Source organism: Schistocerca cancellata, chromosome 5 (assembly GCF_023864275.1).
Source record: "Schistocerca cancellata isolate TAMUIC-IGC-003103 chromosome 5, iqSchCanc2.1, whole genome shotgun sequence".
NCBI lineage: Eukaryota > Metazoa > Arthropoda > Insecta > Orthoptera > Acrididae > Schistocerca > Schistocerca cancellata.
In genome coordinates this window covers 523,163,290-523,183,890 of record NC_064630.1, presented here as the reverse complement: position 1 = coordinate 523,183,890, position 20,601 = coordinate 523,163,290, and the positions used below count along the sequence as shown (strand labels likewise).

General features: G+C 41.9%; 1 protein-coding gene across 1 annotated transcript in view; it reads right to left on the bottom strand.

Annotated features, from left to right (window-relative positions):
- LOC126188840 (trypsin alpha-3-like) overlaps positions 1 to 20,025 on the bottom strand; it is a 60,835-nt gene extending 40,810 nt beyond the window's left edge. Inside the window, exons 1-2 of the mRNA XM_049930457.1 lie at positions 19,980 to 20,025; positions 8,543 to 8,616 (exon numbers count right to left, since the gene is read on the bottom strand). The gene's annotated coding sequence lies outside the window, so the exon portion shown is untranslated. The remainder of the gene's footprint in view (positions 1 to 8,542; positions 8,617 to 19,979) is intronic.
- Positions 20,026 to 20,601: the final 576 nt, after the last annotated feature.

Sequence of the window (20,601 nt, the reverse complement as noted above, 5' to 3'; positions counted from 1 at the left end):
ATTTGTACTGATTTATGTCCACAGTAGCTTCCATACAATTTTTTCAAATACTTTCAGGAATTTCTTCAAATTCTATTCCAAATTAAATTTCTCTTTCTCAGAGATGCTTTTCTTACTGTTGTCAGTATGCATATCATCTTGACTTCTGCTGTCGTCAGTTATATTGCTGTTCAAATAACAAAACTCATCTAGCACTTATAATGTTTAATTCCCTAATCGATTTCCCCCAGCATCATCGGATATGATTGACTTTCGCTGGTGTTCAAATATTTTCGTGACACTGTCGTTTCTGCATGGATGATTTTACAAATCTTTCCTGTCTCTAATAATAATGTCATCGGCAGACCTATTTCTAAACCAGAGTTCCTTTTCCAAAGTTCTCTTTTGTCTCCTTTAAACTGATTTTCCAAGCTTAGTCTAAATAACACAAAGGATAGGCTTCAGTCCCATCTCACATTCCTCTCGACTCTGTCTCCCTTTCACGTCCATCGACTCGTAGAAATGCAATCTAGTTTCTATACAAATTGCAGATAACTTGAGATGTCCAGAAACTGTATTCGAGTTAGTACTGTCAAACGTTTTCTCTAAATCAACAGATGCTATGAAAATTGGTTTACCTGACTCTAATTTATCGTCCAAGCTTAGTAGCAGTGTGTGTGTCTATTGCCTCGCGAATTCCCACCTTTCTCCAGAAATCACATTACTCTTCCCCTTGATCGACTTCTAGCAATCATCCCGTTCTTCTGAAGTCAAGTCACATTAGTGTTTAGCAGCCATTTTTAACTACTGTACTTCAGTATTGGAAACAAATAAGGATCAGCCACCATATCGTGCGTCTCCACAGACACACTCGCTAGTCACCTTAACAGTAGTTGAAAGCGTATCACAGCACACTTCCTGTTGTATTACACTGCGACCATTCCACTATATATAAACTGAAAAGATAGTGCAGAGATAGAAAATTCAGCACAATCGACAGTTTATACGTTCACGCAATACATCATGAACCAGTAACATTCAGGTCATTTTCGTATTTTAATTTTCCAGTAAAACCAAATCTCGGGTACCAATTTAAGTGTTCAAAAAACTACTGAAACGCGATGCCAACAACAACGCTGCGCTGTTCCACTAAAAAATAATGTAACATATTGAAAACTGTGAACTTCTGATAATGGAAACTAAAAATGTCGCTTTAAGAGGCAGGCAGCTCTTTGCCCTTCCCCGTCACCCTTTCCACCTAACCGCCCCCCCCCCCCTCAATCCTCCCTGATTCTCTAAGTCAGTTGTGTGACTTCAAAATCTGAAAAAATCAAAGGGTGCCAGCCTATTGATTGGGAACTTGGGGAGACTGTGCAGTGTTGCCAGTTTCATCTGGACATAGTCCAACTGACCTCTACGAAGGTAGTCAGATTGTGTCCAAGATGAAAGGCAAGATGTAACGGATTACATGATTTATAAGCTCACTTATGCTGGTAATTATGATGACTCTATACATTATCCAATAGATGGAAATTCTTCAAGCTGTTTAGCGAGCAATTTTCAGGACAATTAACAAGGATTCGATACATGATACACATTTGCATTGTGGTTCATACCAATTACACTATGAGGATGTGGTTGGAAAGGAAGCGTACATTTACAAAGTCTTTATTACGTGAGTTTCGTGTGGCACCTGGAAGAGGAAGGTGTCCCATCCCAGTGGAGGTTATTGACCAGGTTGCTGTTGCTGTACCTGACCATGCAGCACATGTCTCGTGTTCTTCTTTGAAGAGAACACACCCAGAGGGCCCTTCAAGTGCATCCCACATCTGCACATTATCGAGAGCCCATTGTGCAGCACGTGATTCCTACTTTGGAAGAGCAAAGATGGGGCAACATCGATGTTGTTTTCCCAGTGATAGATCTGCTTAATGTAACCTTCCATGAAAGTGTTATATGCAAAGGTTTTCCGTATGCATCAGCTGCAAGATCATGTGATCAGAATCTATGTTCCTTTTTCTCTGAGGATATAAAAAAACGCTTTTATCGGCGACACGTTCTGTGTCTACCTGATTTTAAGGTCAGTATCAGAAACACGTTGCTCAGATTCCACTGTAACTGCTGCAAGCATCTGTTGATCATGTATTAATACGGATGTGACATACTGTCGACGTCTCTGGTGCTAATATTGAACAAACTGTACTAGTGGCGGTTAATAATAAAATCAATGTTATGCCTTTCTCACTTGTTTGACCTTTGCTGCCAATTGTCCCCTTCCTAATCCATTACTTACGCAAACATTTATATACGTATGTCTTGCACTCACAGCGCAAGATTTGCAGCTGGTGACCAAAAATGTAGATAATTTTTTTTCCTTTGTAATCTGTTTCCACATTAAAGCATTAGAATATCTACCAAGTTCAGCATTCGATAATTACAGCCGACACTGGATCTCTGTGAGTAGCTGCACTTTCATTAAAATCACCCGGTATACGTTGCGGGAATGTTATACTGAGAGCTGACTTTACAGAAATTTGTCATCTGTCAACAGCGTACCATGTCACTATAACAGATCTATCAGTTCTGACTATGTGGAGTTCTCAGGTTATAATGTATCACTTTGTGGTTAAATGTTCTCATATTAATGAATTTCCAAGAAGCATGGAAACTGTTGTCATGATTTATTAAGGGATCCATAATTTTCCTTGAAGTCTGATACGTATGTAGTCAACAAAATAAGCCATTTTCACCCCCAAGGGCTAAATGTTACCAAGACGGCCAGTTGCATCACTTTACTGATTCTCCAAAAAGCTTGCATGCTGCCGTTATAAATTATTTGTGGTTCCAAAATGGTTCACTTTCATGATTTTCCCTATGAGGACAGTCTAATCCCTCCATCCCACACACATCTTGCACAGGTCCTCAAATATAATTTCCATGTGTTATATACATCTTGGATTTGTAGAGTGTATAAGAAGCTCTATGTTTACTGATTGTTATAAAAATTCTTGCCTCATCGTTAGCTAATAAACATTATACACGTTTTACTTTCTCGTGATCTCTTTCAATTCCGTTAGTAAGAAAAATTGTCATTTGGCTGCCTAAAAACAAACTACGTCTACAGATATCAGCGATTGTGTCATAAAATTCACTGATTTCAACCCGAAATTCACTGTTTTTTATGTAAAACTGACTAATGTTTTACACAAATTTGTTGATTTAGGAACACAATTTGCCGATTCTGTAACAAAAAGCTCTGATTTTACCATAAAACTGATTGATTTAGACTCGAATTTGAACACAAATAAGCTCATTTGAACCCATAGGTGTTGTTTTTAAAAACAGTTTCATAACTGAATTTAAGGCTTACTCTTTTGCTGAAGCGTCAAATATAACTGTAAACTATATGTATATCCATAACATGTGCTCCGTTATGAGTATTACACAGTCTCTGTTAGGAAACACCTCACTTGGGCTGTATTCTGTGGTGAGTTGACTTTCATTGTATGACGGACACTCAAATGCTTCCACATTATGTAACTGCACTGAATACTGCTATGTTGTTGTAAAGGCGCTAGTTCAGTTACGACTGCAAATTCTTCATCAAGTACTATTCCAACATCGACAGACTTTGATCTGCAATTGGTCAAATAAAATGTGAACAGCAGCACTGCACTGACGGCTAGATGAACTGGTAGGTTTATACACATGCAGCCAAGTTGAAACGAGTTATTGTAGGGTGGCTGACTTCGAGTTCGCTCAATCCTGTCAAGTAGGAGTATGGAATGTGGGTGCACTTGTACAAATCAGCCAGCACTGTGTGGGCAGGTTGGATAGAGCAGTGGAGAGAGTTTCCTGTATGTAGGTCCTGTTGCTGGAAATAAATGAGTCATGGACAGCAAACAGAAATTAAAGTAGCTCATGAACAGCTTTTAAAAGCAAGGAAACTGTGAGAGACTGCAATGCTCTTTGAATAATTGTAATAAATCAGATGTGGCTTACTTCGATTACTGTGAGGAAAAGGTATTATACAGATTTTTTGAATGTCTTACATGGTCTGAACATGGATCTGTGACTCAGACCTCCAGACAGCATGTGTTTCCTAATCGGAGCATTTTTACAATCTGTCAGTGATTCCTGTATGGCATCACAGTCACCAAAACCGTGCTTGTATACTAGTATTGTACATTATCCAACGCTTTACTGTGCAACGATGTACTGTACCTACCAGACTATAATATAAGTGATACATCAGTGTGTGGAAAAATGGAGAGGATCTATAATTGGTGATGGAACCTACACGCAGGTAAAAGTACGCTACTGGCCATTAAAATTGCTGCGCCACGAAGATGACGTGCTACAGACGCGAAATTTAACCGACAAGAAGAAGATGCTGCGATATGCAAATGATTAGCTTTTCAGAGCATTCACAGAAGGTTGGCGCCGGTGGCGATCCTTACAACGTGCTGACATGAGGAAAGTTTCCAACATATACAAACAGCAGTTGACCGGCGTTGCCTCTTGAAACGTTGTTGTGATGTCTCATGTAAGGAGGAGAAATGCCTACCATCACGTTTCCGATTTTGATAAAGGTCGGATTATAGCCTATCGCGATTGCGGTTTATCGTATCGCGAAATTGCTGCTCTTGTGGGTCGAGATCCAATGACTGTTAGCAGAATATGGAATCGTTGGGTTCGGGATGGTAATACGGAACGCCGTGCTGGAACCCTACGGCCTCGTATCACTAGCAGTCGAGATGACAGGCAACTTATCCGCATGGCTGTAACGGAACGTGCAACCACGTCTCTATCACTGATTCAACAGATGGGGATGTTTGCAAGACAACAACCATCTGCACGAGCAGTTAGACGACGTTTGCAGCAGCATCGACTATGAGCTCGGAGACCATGAGTGCGGTTTCCCTTGACGCTGCATCACAGACAGGAGTGCCTGCGATGGTGTACTCAACGATGAACCTGGATGCACGAATGGCACAACGTCATTTTCTCGGATGAATCCAGTTTCTGTTTACAGCATCATGATGGTCGCATCCGTGTTTGGCGACATCGCAGTGAACGCACATTGGGAGCGTGTATTCGCCATCGCCATACTGGCGCATCACCCAGCGCGATATTATGGGGTGCCATTGGTTACACGTCTCGGTCACCTCTTGTTCGCATTGACGGCACTTTGAACAGTGGACGTTACATTTCAGATGTATTACGACCCGTGGCTCTACCCTTCATTCGATCCCTGCGAAACTCCACATTTCAGCAGGATAATGTACGACCGCATGTTGCAGGTCCTGTACGGGCCTTTCTGGATACAGAAAATGTTCGACTGCTGCCCTGGCCGGCACACTCTCCAGATCTCTCACTAATTGAAAACGCCTGGTCAATGGCGGCCGAGCAACTGGCTCGTCACAATTCGCCAGTCACTACTGTTGCTGAACTGTGGTATCGTGTTGAAGCTGCATGGGCAGCTGTACCTGTACACGCCATCCAAGCCCTGTTTGACTCAATGCCCAGGTGTATCAAGGCCGCTAGTAAGGCCAGAGGTGGTTGTTCTGGCTACTGATTTCTCAGGATCTATGCACCCAAATTGAGTGAAAATGTAATCACATGTCATTTCTAATATAATATATTTGTCCAATGAATACCCGTTTATCATCTGCATTTCATCTTGGTGTAGCAATTTTAAGAGGCTTGTGCACCTGAAGTAAAAAAAGAGCGCATTACACTAAATATTTCTATGTGAGCCCTGCATTGTGCTGTTGACATTTTGTGGAAATGAATGAAATATCTGCTCTGTCTGTGCACTCATCTGAAGGTAAGCTCGTGCCCATCGTGAGTACACACAAAAGTTGCGGTGTTGGCTGGCGCCAGTTTAAGCAGTCGCATATGTGCCAACATCCATCTGATGTCAGTCCATAGCTGCTGCCGTCATTCCCCACTTGTGGCGTCCACAGAGCTGTAGGGCGCCTGCTGGTATAGGGCCTTTAAGGGGCCGGCATATGGCCTGTGGTTCAAAAATGGTTCAAATGGCTCTGAGCACTATGGGACTCAACATCTTAGGTCATAAGTCCGCTAGAACTTAGAACTACTTAAACCTAACTAACCTAAGGACATCACACACACCCATGCCCGAGGCAGGATTCGAACATGCGACAGTAGCAGCCCCGCGGTTCCGGACTGCAGCGCCAGAACCGCACGGCCACCGCGGCCGGCATGGCCTGTGGTCTGGCGCAACACCTCAGAGAGCATGTAGCAGGCTTCGACCTCGTAGAGTCCTACTGTGAGAACAACCACCATCTGCTCGAGAGTCCGGTGTCTGCTTGTGGGGACGGTGGCAGTCGTGTTGGAGTTAGCATGGTACATGCTTAAAAATGTAGTTATACCCATCCTGTCGTAATAGAACACATGCTACAGCATGACCGTATAAGAAAATGGATATGTATGATACGATGAGGGGATAGCAAACCAGAAAGATCTTGCTCAGAAACGGGTTGCGCATATTAGCACACAGTGTATGGTGGAGGTAACAACATTTAGAGCGGTGTTACTGGAAAATCATTATACATCACGCTGGCGCGTCGCTTTTTATAACACAAGTGGTTGTGTGGCGTACTTGTACACATGCAAAGAACAGCTTTCTTTATGTTACCAAAGTAAAATGAAAGAGCACAATCACAGTATAATCTTTGCTTACTTAAACAATGATAAAATAAAATACCTCATATGAGCTGCACCACTTTTTAATCACACAATAACAAAATAAACTTTTGTTATATCATTATGTTGTCACATGTAAGCGTATAGCCATAGTAATGACTCATTAGAATTGTTAAACACTGCATTTCCATCAGATCCCAGCCAAACGCTTATCAGATTCCTAATTATAACATACACAATGGCCTCATTGTGGAGTTGTGCTACTAGCTTGGAATCTAATCATTTTCTTGCATAGATCGTCAATTTTTCCTCACCTACCTCGCTTTTTATTTCACATTATCGCTGCTCAGTTGGACATATGTCTTCACGACTTATCGCTTTGTTAGCTCAAACTATAATGGAGGAATAGATAAGGATTCACAATTGTAAAACAACAATGGAGTGGTTTACGACAATTGTTTTAAGGGTTGGCATACTTTATACATAGGCATGTCCTACAGTTAATTATTACAGAACCACTAATAAATTATAGTGACATCACACGAACGTTTTGGAAAAACATTAAACCGAAAGCGTGTTACTATCAGAGTGATGTAATACAACTTGAGAACTCTGTATAGTCATAATAGGGTGATAATTTATAGTGAGATGGTACACTGTTCACTGGCAAATAAATTGTTTAAATTAATGTGTTCGTATGACATTCCAATGATATATATTTAAGTGAGATGTCAGACACTGGGAAAACTAGATCGTATCTGATGTAGTGGTGGCAGTTGCAGTGCAAGGGACGTGAATCTTGGATCATCTTTTTGTGTTCGTTCTGTAGAGGCTGTGGCGTGTGGATGAGGATACAGCGTCTCCACTGTTGTTCATTCTGTTCCTAGAAATCGACAGGCGAGGTGTACATATGGCCTTGTGTTCCCTGGCCGCAATCCCCAAAATATAGATACAACCAACGTTTTTGAGTATGGAACGCTTTTCTAAACGTACCCTTCATTCACTGCAGTGTAACTGCTGAAGTGAACCAGTGTAAATGTTTTACTCACGTGTATCACGAAATAAGCCTTTGAAATTGTTCATTTCCTGGCCAACCACATCCCCACACTGTACTTTCTAAACTGAACCACAGTGCAGATGTGTATCATGTAACAAAAACTTTATAACTGGCACGACAAATTGTCATTACCCAGTGAAAACGTCGCCCCCATTGTAGTAATTCGCAGAATCAACGTAACTTCCCATGTAATTGTGCTTCTAAATAACCGTCTGTAGTAAATCTTTACACTGAGCTTGGGCACTACCTAATCTGTTACGAATGTCACGTGGACTAGGTCTGATAAATGTGACAAACTTGCAGGCTGCTCACCTATCAACAACCAGTAGAATTTTCCTGCCATGTTGAAGTCACACAACTACCCTAGAGAAACGGGTAGTGAGGAGAGGGACAGGAAGATGGCAATGAGGAGCGAGGGTGGGTGGGGATAGTGAGGGGACACATTCATCCTGACGTTGGTGGAGATCTGACAACAATGCAGGCTGTCTTTGTACTGGTACTGATCTGCTTCTATGTGCTGCACCTGGGAAGGTATACAAGAAATGGAAATACTCATTACAAGGAGATTTTAGTAAGGACTGAGAACAGATGGCTAAATAATTATCTTTTACTGCCCTATAAAAGGCATCCAGAAAGTACAAAAAGTTTCACAACTAAATTTGTGCGTTGGTGATGTAATTTCGTAATTGTTACTGATATATGGTAGCTTTTACATCTCATGATAGCAGTAATATGCTGAGTTTTAAAATACATGTGTATCAACATTTTTCAGCACTGAAGGTAAAATGAAATGAGGCTACAATATGTATTATGGAATATTTTGTAATACTTTACCACAAAAGGGAACTCGCCCTCTGCAGCTTCTGAACCTCCATAAATTCTGGAGCTACGCAGCCTGCCAGGTGCGCCTGAAACAATAAAGGCACACTGACATTCTTGTCATTCAGGTTCCTGTTGAGTTTTCATACGGTTTCCAGCTCTCCTGAATTTTCGGGAACAGTCCTTGAATAATTTTTTTTCTGTCTGTGATCCTAAATACACTCTTGATGCCACTGAATGCCTTGTCTTATCGTCCTTGCACTATTCCTTTCGTATTTATTTTTAAGCTGATTGCCTGAGCTTGTATAAAGGGTCACTTATAATACCCATTTCTTGGAAACCAGTGAACGTCTCATCCACAATGGATTTTGCTATTTAATTTCCCAAATTGGTTGTTTACCTGTATTAAGTCATATATCGTAGTTTAATACTTATTTGGTTCCAGTACTTTCAGCTCTGTAATGTATTTGCCATATTTTTCATGTTCAAATTCAAGTGAAAATTAATAGTGTACGCAATACTACCGATTCATATAAACCAAGATGTGCATAGTACGCATATCGTGCGTGGTTTCCACTTCACCATTCGATACTTCGCTAAACTACTCTCGGAGTTCGCATGAGTTTCTTCTTATTTTGGTATAAAATTAATCGAAAATGGATAATCAGTGACTGCTGGGTTCATATGTACTGAGTTATTCCGATGACTTAATCACCTTCCATTCTCACAACATTTGGCATAACACAAGTGCTTATACTCGTAGTTCATTGAGCAGCAGGCTGGCTTTCGTCAAAAGTTTTATGTACTGTGCTGGGGGAGAGAGAAAGGAGTTTACGACAGTATTACTGGAACATGTAAAACACAAAAACAAAAAACCCTCACAGTGATAAGGTGAGTCTTCGGCACCAGTCCGCTGGCTGAAGGGGAATAAGAAGACTCTGAACTAAACTGAACTCCATCTAAACTGGCCTCGGAAGTCTTATGCTCAGGCGATAGCCGTCACTGGTTGTGGATACGGAGGGAACACACACTAATTCCCCGGCCATTGTCAGCTTTCGTGACCGGAGCTGCTACTTCAGAATGAAGTAGCTTCTCAATTGGGTTCACAAGGGCTGAGTGCTTCCGCTTTCCAAGAGCACTCGGCAGAGTTGGAAAATGAAGTGCTAGCCAAGCCCGACAACACTTAAACATCAGAAGACTCTGATCGATAAAAATCATGATCCTAAGGAATGCCGGGGCAGAGAATTACACAACGGAAAAGATCTTCTCCAGAGATTCGCGAAAGCATACAGCACTTAACAAGACACCTTTGGTTTCTAACTTGCTTTCGTGCAGCAATGGCAAACGATACCTGCACCGGAGCTTGGATGGTTGAGATTTGGTGGCATATCTGCTACGGTTGGGAGCACGTTCGACTGGCTCGTCTGTGCTGATTATGCTGGTGGGAGTTATTATTATTGTCCATCCTTTTGACTGAGAGCTTCGTCTCTCGTCTGCCTCACGATTGCTCGTGAGGCGGAAAGGGCTCACTGCTCTGAGGTCAGGTTTCTATTCCATATTTCGTAGACGGCAGCAGTCATTCTGTGTTCATATTCCGAACTCAGCAGCAATCGTTCGGTTTTTAGATTTGTGGTCATGGTCTTCTGATTCTGATTCCAGTTTCCGCAGTGATCAGTATCTTGTTTCACTTCCCAGCTGAAGTCTTCCATCGTGCACTGTGCGGTGAAATGGCCTTCAACATCATCAATGATCGCCGATGGAAGCACATTCCGGTAACAACCAACCTGCATCTACTAATTGTGAGCGAAGTGAGGAAGCGACTTGCTGCGGCATCACGTCTTTGGCAGCTATATTCATCAAGCCATCTATGGTAAGGACAGTGTGTAACGTCAAACTTAGTAACGAGGGTTGCAATGGCTAGAGTCCAGGTTATGCAATGTGGGAGTTAGTGTAACCTTAATATTGATTAACATGGACCACAGAGCCTATGCTTCCAGCTAAAGATCTTTGGGTTTTTCTTCTCGTATTGTGTGAATCGAGTAGTCTCACATCTTAATAGTTGAAGTCCTGGAACTCGTATCGTTGCCCCATGAGCAAGATGACTGCAATTATTTCCTCAACCCTGTTCGTTCCATACATTCCTCCACATATTCTAGCTAAAATACGTATGTATTCAATTGTTTTCATTACTAATTCAGTATGATTACTTCTTTGCAAATTCAGTTTACCTTTTATTCCAAGCTATGTCGCTCGTGGATTTTTTTATTATCTCGTGTTTTCGTCAAGAAATTCTTGTTGCTGAACCCCTGACTTTCATTTAGAAGAGTAAAACTGTTCCTTATGTGAAACCAGCACTATATGTTCGCTGTTCCGGCAACTTCTTTAATTATCGTGAGTTTCCGAAGTAGAGAGTTAGTAGTGTGTTCTCATGGTGGCATCCTGTAGACAGTAGTTTCATGGGAACTCCCTGCACCACTAGATCCAACATATCAGATAAAAGTACGAACTTGCTTCGCGAGCCCAATGCATTTCGCAATTTGTATGTTTCTTGTTTGCTCATTTACACATTTAGATCGTTAAGCATGATAATCGTCAATGTGAAGTTAATATTTACACAGCACTTGATTAGTAATTGATAGCCGTAATAATAACAGTCTAGCAGATATAGTAGTGACTATGAAATAACTGAAATGTATGACAGCATAACAGAAGGAATGAGGCGTGGAGAATAATTTCACTGCTCTGAGTAAGAATGAGAAGTAATACTGTAAGGTTGACAGATAAGGCTGAAGGAACAAAACTTTGTGTAATCAAACAGACTTGTAGTAGCCGTTCAGCATCACGCGTCGACACTTAAAAATCGATGACAATTTGCCGGTAGTAACAATTTACAGATATGCGAAACAAGTTGCTAGGCAAGTAGCTAAATGTGCATACGATATTGTGAGTCATAACTTGTGTTTTTGGTTGAGAGATTGCACCAGTGACACACTTAAACGCTTTTCAACTTGTAGATGTCATGCTCTTATCGTGAAATGAAATCAGTTATCATGACTGCAGTTGCATCATCTGCAATCTGACCACTAACAAATATTTGGTTTAACTCAGATGCCTGTACCTAACCATTTGATTTCTAGCGATGGAGACATAATGAGACCCTATAAAGACTTGAAAGGCATTAGCAAACTCCTCATTATCAGACGAAATGCTAGGTATGGAACATGTCTCGAACAACAGCTTAACACCCACGCATCGGAAAACACCACAGATGTAAAAGTCAACGTGCAAAACTGCGTTGCAGGATCAACTAACCAATAACCTTAAATAAGTAAAATGTGTTTACAAAATCCTTAATTCTACCACCTAGATGGAATTCAAGCTGGTTCACTTATTTCACATTATTTTAAATAACAGTAATGTAGAAATTCCCGTCAACGTACTAGGAGAACCACAGTTCCAAAGTGTAGTATTTGTATTGGTAAGTAATCTGTATGTCCGATAATTTTACTAACTTACTAAGTTTTCAACGTCCGTTATGAGTATGCCTTTATGAATGAAATCTCGATCATTTCCTATTTTCTACGTGCTTGCCCCTTATTTTTTACTGTAATATTTTTCAAAATGCTGACTCCACTTAAAAATAAAGTGTGTTTGGTATGTCGTGGCTCAAGAAGTTCAGTTAGCGGCTGTACGGCAAATCAAAATATAACAGGAAATTGAACTGAAAATTGTTTTACATAGTTCTTTTTTGACATTATTTGAAGTTAAATGAAGTATTCAGTTCTCTTGCAACGAAATTTCTATTGCTTCCCCTTAGTCGTCCGGATGTCTTTCTTAGAAGTTGAAACTAGAATTCTCTTAAATTGACCCTTGCATGTTATAAGTTGTAAAAATTTTTTTCTTTCCAAAAATATTTCGTTCATTCAGGTAATGCAGATTGGATTCAACTGCCTTGAAACAGAAGCAGGCGTTTCAAGTGAAACAGTAAAACTATCTGCTGCATTTTCGGTCGTATGTATTTCTTACTGACTGACTACGTAGAAGTTTGAAACTATTCCTTACGCAATACTGTATAACGAGGTCTAATACTGGAGTGCTGACAAACGTAGACCATATGATACCACATACTAAGATGTCATTGATGTACGTATGTAATCAATCGTCGTATGGGTGCAAATAATCTTATTATTAAATATAGTGCTGCTACGGCAGTGATTTCTGATAACAACTTTCAGTCCGCATCGGATGGTTTTAACTGCAGTGCAAATACCGCCTGATAATAAGAATAACAATCGAAAATAGTAGTGAAAGCATAAACATAACAGTACCTTTATTCAGTTACAATCAAGTCGTTTCTACAGTTACCAGAATATATAAGCTCGAAACTCTGCAGTTTTTCGGATAAATAAGTTAACTGTAAAGTAGCTTTATACGGTAAAATCGTAATCATTTGTAGGTAAATACTGGCAAAACACTGTGCTGATGGTAGGAATGACCATTAGCTGCTAAATGGGAGAAGTTTAAATTTATGCTCTTGCCAAACGTAAGAATGCAGTAGGCATCGATCACAGTATTACTGTGACACCACCAGAGATAGCCATGTCATGCAGATAGCAGTAAGTATCAATGTGTGGATACGAATTGTAGAATTGTCAAACAGGATAAACTGAAGAAACAGCGAATGACAGGTTACGATTCAGTGCAGGTGTACTAGAACATTTTACTAGGAGCGTCCAATAACCAATGCCACATTTCTTTTCTTCTGAAACCAGGTCCGTTTTATTCAGGTTCCAATACAGCTTATTATTACTCACTGTTCTGCTACAAAACACTATCTTTCAACATAATCTCCGTTTAATGCGACACCCTTGTGCCGTCTTATTAAGAAAGCCTGTATGCCCGCACTGGTCGACGTCGAAGACAACGTCTTACTGAACCAGCAAATTCTCCATCATTTACGTGAGTCAGGAAAAACATATTGAAGACGGAAACTGCGATATCGAAGCTGTAGGGTGGATGAGAAAGAAAAGCGCAATGAATTTTTGTGATATGCTCTCGGGTGCACAGACTTGTGTGAGGCTTTGGGTTGTCGTGGGAAAGGAGGGGTTCGTTTATGTTTTTGTGCCAACGAACGCGCTGAAGTCCTGTCTTTAGTTTTCTGAGGGTGGCACAGTACAAATCAGAGTTCATAGTTGCACCATGCAGCAGAACCTCAAACAGAATAGACCCTTCAGAGTCCCAAAAGACCGTCTCTACGGCTATGCCGGCTTTGAGCTATTTCATTGTAACTGAGGTGGTGTGGCACATCACCATTGATTACCGTCTGGTTTCTGGCTCGACGTGATGAACCCATATTTCATCGCCTTTGACGATGTTCGACAAAATATTGTCACTATCAGCCTCGTAACACGCAAGTGATTCAGCAGAGATGCTCCTTCGTTGCTCTTCATGGATTTCTGTTAGGCGGCAAGTAGCCAAACGGGTATACAGCTTTGAGTACCCCAACTGGTGGTCGAGTGTGGTAGCACCACCAACAAATATGTCCGGTTGTTCAGCGTGTGTTTGATTTTCATCCGTCGAGCATCTCGAAAGAGAGTGTCCACGCGTTCCGACGACAGACGCCTCGCCTAACGACTCAACGTGCTTTTGTTCACAGCCATGATTCGGTAGACATTCCGCAAGCACCTGTGAATATCAGTAATGCTCTGGTTTTCCGTGAAAATAAACTCAATGACATCTCCCTGGTTGGAATTCACCTCCGTTACAACGCTATTTTCAGGGATACATATACTGTCGCAGCCAATCGGAACTTCATGAAACCTTCTGGAGCTGAATTGGGATTACTCCATGATCTCTCACAACAAATTCCACATTTTTAGAACCGAAATAGGCCCACAAAAATGTGTTTCACTTGTTGAACGCACTTCTTGAATGTGTTCTATGGAGACTGCTAACATAATACTTTTACGCCCAGTACTAGGATATATATATATATGTATATATTCTACTCTCTCACGATGTAAAATGACCACTGATGTCGTTGAAATGGAGTACCTGGCAGTAGGTGGCAGCTCAATGTATATATATATATATACCTGGCACCTACTGCCAGGTACTCCATTTCAACGACATCAGTGGTCATTTTACATCGTGAGAGAGTAGAATGGCGCGCTCCGCGGAACTCAAAGACTTCGATCGTGGTCAAGTGACTGGGTGTCACTTGTGTCGTACGTCCGTTCAAAATGGTTCAGATGCCTCTGAGCACTATGGGACTTAACATCTGAGGTCATCAGTCCTCTAGAACTTAGAACTACTTAAATCTAACAAACTAAGGACATCACACACATCCATGCCCAAGGCAGGATTCGAACCTGCGCAGTTCCTGACTGAAGCGCCTAGAACCGCTCGGCCACACCGGCCGGCCATACGTCCGTACGCGAGAATTCCACAACTCCTAAACATACCTTGGACAACTGTTTCCGATATGACAGTGAAGTGGAAACGTGAAGGGAAACGTACTGTACAAAAGCGTGTAGGCCGACCTCGGCTGCTGACTTAAACCGCCGACAGTTGAAGAGGGTCGTAATGTGTAACAGGCAGACATCTATTCAGACCAACACACAGGAATTCGAAACTGGAATCAGGATCCACTGCAAGTACTATGACAGTTAGGCTGTTGTTGTTGTTGTGGTCTTCAGTCCTGAGACTGGTTTGATGCAGCTCTCCATGCTACTCTATCCCGTGCAAGCTTCTTCATCTCCCAGTACTTACTGCAACCTACATCCTTCTGAATCTGCTTTGTGTATTCATCTCTTGGTCTCCCACTTCGATTTTTACCCTCCATGCTGCCCTCCAATGCAAAATTTGTGATCCCCTGATGCCTCAGAACATGTCCTACCAACCAGTCCCTTCTTCTTGTCAAGTTGTGCCACAAACACCTCTTTTCCCCAATTCTATTCAATACCTCCTCATTAGTTATGTGATCTACCTATCTAATCTTCAGCATTCTTCTGTAGCACCACATTCGAAAGGTTCTATTCTCTTCTCGTCCAAACTATTTGTCGTCCATGTTTCACTTCCATACATGGCTACACTCCATACTTCCTGACACTTAAATCTATACTCGATGTATTTCTCTTCTTCAGAAACGCTTTCCTTCCCATTGCCAGTCTACATTTTATGTCCTCTCTACTTCGACCAATTCCTTTACTACCTTAAGTGTCTCATTTCCTAATCTAATTCCCTCAGCATCACCCGACATAATTCGACTACATTCCATTATCCTCGTTTTGTTTTTGTTGATGTTCATCTTATATCCTCCTTTCAAGACACTGTCCATTCCATTCAACTGCTCTTCCAAGTCCTTTGCTGCCTCTGACAGAATTACAATGTCATCGGCGAACCTCACACTTTTTATTTCTTCTCCATGGATTTTTATACCTACTCCTAATTTTTCTTTTGTTTCCTTTACTTCTTGCTCAATATACAGATTGAATAACATCGGGGAGAGGCTACAACCCTGTCTGACTCCCTTCCCAACCACTGCTTCCCTTTCATGTCCCTCGACTCTTATAACTGCCATCTGGTTTCGGTACAAATTGTAAATAGCCTTTCGCTCCCTGTATTTTACCCCTGCCACCTTCAGAATTTGAAAGAAAGTATTCCAGTCAACATTGTCAAAAGCTTTCTCTAAGTCTACAAATGCTAGGAACGTAGGTTTGCCTTTCCTTAACCTTTCTTCTAAGATAAGTCGTAAGGTATCAGTAAGGGCGGGAGGTGAGAAAATTTGGATTTGACGGTCAAGCAGCTGCTCATAAGCCATACATCACGCTGGTAAATTCCAAACGACGCCTCGCTTGGTGTAAGGAACGTAAACACTGGTCGTTTGAAGAGTGGAGAAACGTTGTGTGCAGTGACGAATCACGGTACACAATGTGGCGATCTGATGGCAGGGTATGGGCATAGCGAATGCCCGGTGAACGTTATGTGCCAGCGTATGTAGTGTCAACAGTAAATTTCGGAGGCACTGGTGTTATGGTGTGATAGAGTTTTCCATGGAGAGTGTTTCACCCGTTGCTGTTTTCCGTGGCACTATCACAGCACGGGCCTACATAGATGTTTTAAGCTAGTTTTTGCTTCCCACTGTTGAAGAACAATTTGGGGATTACGACTGCATCTTTCAACACGATCAACTACCTGTTCATAATGCACGGTCTGTGGTGGAGTGGTTGCACGACAATAACATCCCTGTAATGCTGTGGCCTGCACATAGTCCTGATCTGAATCCTATAGAACACCTTTGCGACGTTTTGGAACGTCGACTTCGTGACAGGTCTCACCGACGGACAACGGTACCTCTCCTCAGCGTAGGATTCCTTGAAGAATGGGCTGCCTTTCCCCAAGAGACGTTCCACCACCTGATTGAAGGTATGCCTGCGAGAATGGAAGCTGTTATCGAGGCTACGGGTGGACCAACACCATACTGAATTCCAGAATTACCTATGGAGGGCCCCACGAACTGTCATTTCCAGACAGGCGTCCGGATACGTTTGATCGCATAGCGTAATTTATTAAAATTTTTTACGGAGAAAGATGTCCTATATCTCATTTGTAGCTAATGCCAAGAACGGCCTTCTACCGTGGAGTCCTAACTACTCTTCTGACTTATACTCGTACCTTGAAGATAACCTTAGACCCAGAGAGAAATAAGAGGAAAAATTCTTCTCCCATTCCACCTATCAGACAAATGGGAACAAACGATAACATGCGATACTATATGAATATCACTGGTCATGCAGAGTACGGTCGATAACCAGCTTAGAAAAGTTACGCTTATTAAAAATTTATCTACAGAAATTTATAAACGAAAGGAATGAAAGTCTACCAGCTTCTAAATTGTATTCAACAAAATTACTGTAAGTTAAAGGAAGCAAGACATATTCTGTGTCAGACATATGTATAATGAATTGTGGAAATACGTAAACACGTTGATAGCTTATACTGCATGAGTGGTAGAAATTTTCTGAGTGCTGAGACGAAACCGCAGAAAAGAACAAATTAGGCACTATGAAAGACACGCAGCTCTTTGTGTGCTGTGTGGCATCGACACGTAGGGGGCAAAAGCAGCAACAGTTGATATGATCTGTAACAATAAACTCGTTCAAAGATGGTGTGTGTGGCTATTAAACCAAAAGCAAACGAAATGTCTCCACAAACATTGTGGAGTAGATACCAAAGGTACGAGGATCAATCAGTGTGGTAAACTTGTACCAAGTAATGGAAAAACGTTTTAAGCCATTTGGCTGTCAGTAACGATTGTTGTAACGTTTTGAACTAATTTAAAAACTACCAATGATGAAAGGCGCTAAAGTGAAGATGGTGCGTCGTACTCTGATGGAGCATATTTTCTCTAGAAGAGTGCAATGCGGAGTAGATAAAAATTGAACCGGAGGAACTACATGTGCTCAAAATCGTTGGTTACAGTATAAATTAAAGTTTCTTCCGAAGAAAACATAACTCTTTATAGATTACTCTGGGATTCACGAGGTACGTAGCTCTCTGAAACAAGTTTTCTTACGAGGATGCTCAGAACGCTATGTTTTTGTTGACTCCAGATCAAAAAGACTTGTGTTAAGAATATTTGCGTTTCGTATATAAAAATGTAAGTATGACACGAATAAATCATGACGTAACGAGAGTGGTACTATACGTCTCGGAGACAGAACTACAGTCAAACTAGAACTACTTTATATGAAGTTTCGTTTCAAATTTCGCGAAATTGGGAAAAATACTACAGTGTCTGGAAATTCCGTGAAAAAAACGCCGTAGATACAATGCATTCTGGAATGGACAAATAGATCACGTATTTTTTCATTGTCCGTGCCACTTTACACACGAACATTACACTAAGGTCCCAAAAATCATAGGATAGCGATACACATAAATACAGATTGTGGTAGTATCGCATACATAAGGTATAAAAGGACGGTGCATTGGCGGAGCTGTCTTTTGTTCTGAAGGGATTCATGTGGAAAGGGTTTCCGACCTGTTTAAGGTAGCACGATGGGAATTGTCAGACATTGAGCGATGAATGTTATTTGGTGCTAGATGGATGGGACATTTCATTTAGGAAATCGTTGGGGAATTCAGTACCCCGTGATCCTCAGTGTCAAGAGTATGCTAAGAATACCAACTTTCAATCATTATCTCTAATCACGGAGAACGCAGTATCTGACAAAGTTCACTTAAAGGCCCACAGTATCCGACGGATTTCACTTAAAGGCCGAGAGCAGCGGCGTTTGCGTAATGTTATCAATACTGACAGACAAGCTACCCTGCGTGAAATAACCCAAGAAATTAATGTCTGACGTACGTCGAACGTTTCCATTGGGACAGTCCATGCGCTATGGCAGCAGACGACCGAAGCGAGTGTCATTGCTAACAGCACGACATCGGCTTCAGCGCCTCTCCTGGGTTCTTGACTATATCGGTTGGACACTGAAATACTGGAATACCGTGGCCTCGTCGGATATGTCCCAATTTAATTTGGTAAGAGCTGATGGTGGTATTCGATTATGGCGCAGCCTTGCACCTAGGTTGTCGACAAGGCACTACGCAAGCTGGCGTGGTTCCTGAATGGTGCGGGGTCTGTTTGCATGGAATGGACTTGGTCCTCTGGATGTTCGGCTGCTGGGACACTATTTGCCGCCATGCATGGATTTTAGGTTCCCACACAGTAATGGAATTATTATGGACGGCAATTTGCCGTGTCACTGGGGCACAATTGTTCGCGATTGATACGCAGAAAATTCTGAACAATTCGGGCGAACAGTTTGACCACCAAGATTCCACTCCATGATTCCATGACATCAATCCCATCGAACTTTTACGGGACGCAGTCGGAAGGCCAGAAGGCACACAAAACCATGCACCGGAGGCACTTCAGCAATTATGGAGGAGGCTATGGAGGCAGCATGGCGTAGTATTTGCGCAGCTGACTTCCAGTACCATATGTAGTAGGCATTAGGCATTGGCTCTGAGCACTAAGGGACTTAACAGCTATGGTCATCAGTCCCCTAGAACTTAGAACTACTTAAACCTAACTAACCTAAGGACATCACACAACACCCAGTCATCACGAGGCAGAGAAAATCCCTGACCCCGCCGGGAATCGAACCCGGGAACCCGGGCGTGGGAAGCGAGAACGCTACCGCACGACCACGAGCTGCGGACCCATATGTAGTCCATGCCACGTCTGGCTGCTGCAGTAAGCCGGGAAAAGGTGGTCTGACACGATATTGGGAAGTATCCCATGACTTTATGCAAGTTGCGACTCAAAAATATTATTTAAAATTTTACTTTATAGAGAAGATGTTGAAATACAGCTATCCTGCGGCATTTATGAAGTCCAACATCTTCGTTACACGGAATTCTATGTTACTGAGACTCTTACCGTAGCACTGGCTGGCTGAAATCAGGAGCAAGCACACTATCAAAGAAATCATAATGGACAGCTGTAATACGACTTCATGTAGGTATCATTTATATACAGCTGGTCAAAGATATGGCGGTATGTACGTTTTCTTCCTCGATAGTCTCTTTATCTAATCTGTTCTTCGTTGTTATTCATCGTCTCAAGCGTTAGAAAGTGCTTTATAAGGGGTCAGTTGATTAACGATCTACACACACAGTGAGATGTTACGCAACACAGAAACGTAGACCCCAAAGTTTTGTGATCGTGCGCTAGATCGCACGTAGTTGTTTGCCCTCAGCGCACATATTTTGATGCTACAACCACCGCCAGCCGGGGTGGCCGAGCGGTTCTAGGCGCTACAGTTTGGAACCGCGCGACCGCTGCGTTCGCATGTTCGAATCCTGCCTCAGGTATGGATGTCTGTGATGTCCTTAGGTTAGTTAGGTTTAAGTAGTGCTAAGTTGTAGGGGACTGAGGACCTCAGCAGTTAAGTCCCATAGCGCTCAGAGCCATTTGAACCATTTTTTGCTACAACTAACATCTAAAATTGACTCCGAGATCATGTATTAATTAGCTGTAGATTGAGGAGGTATTGAATGCT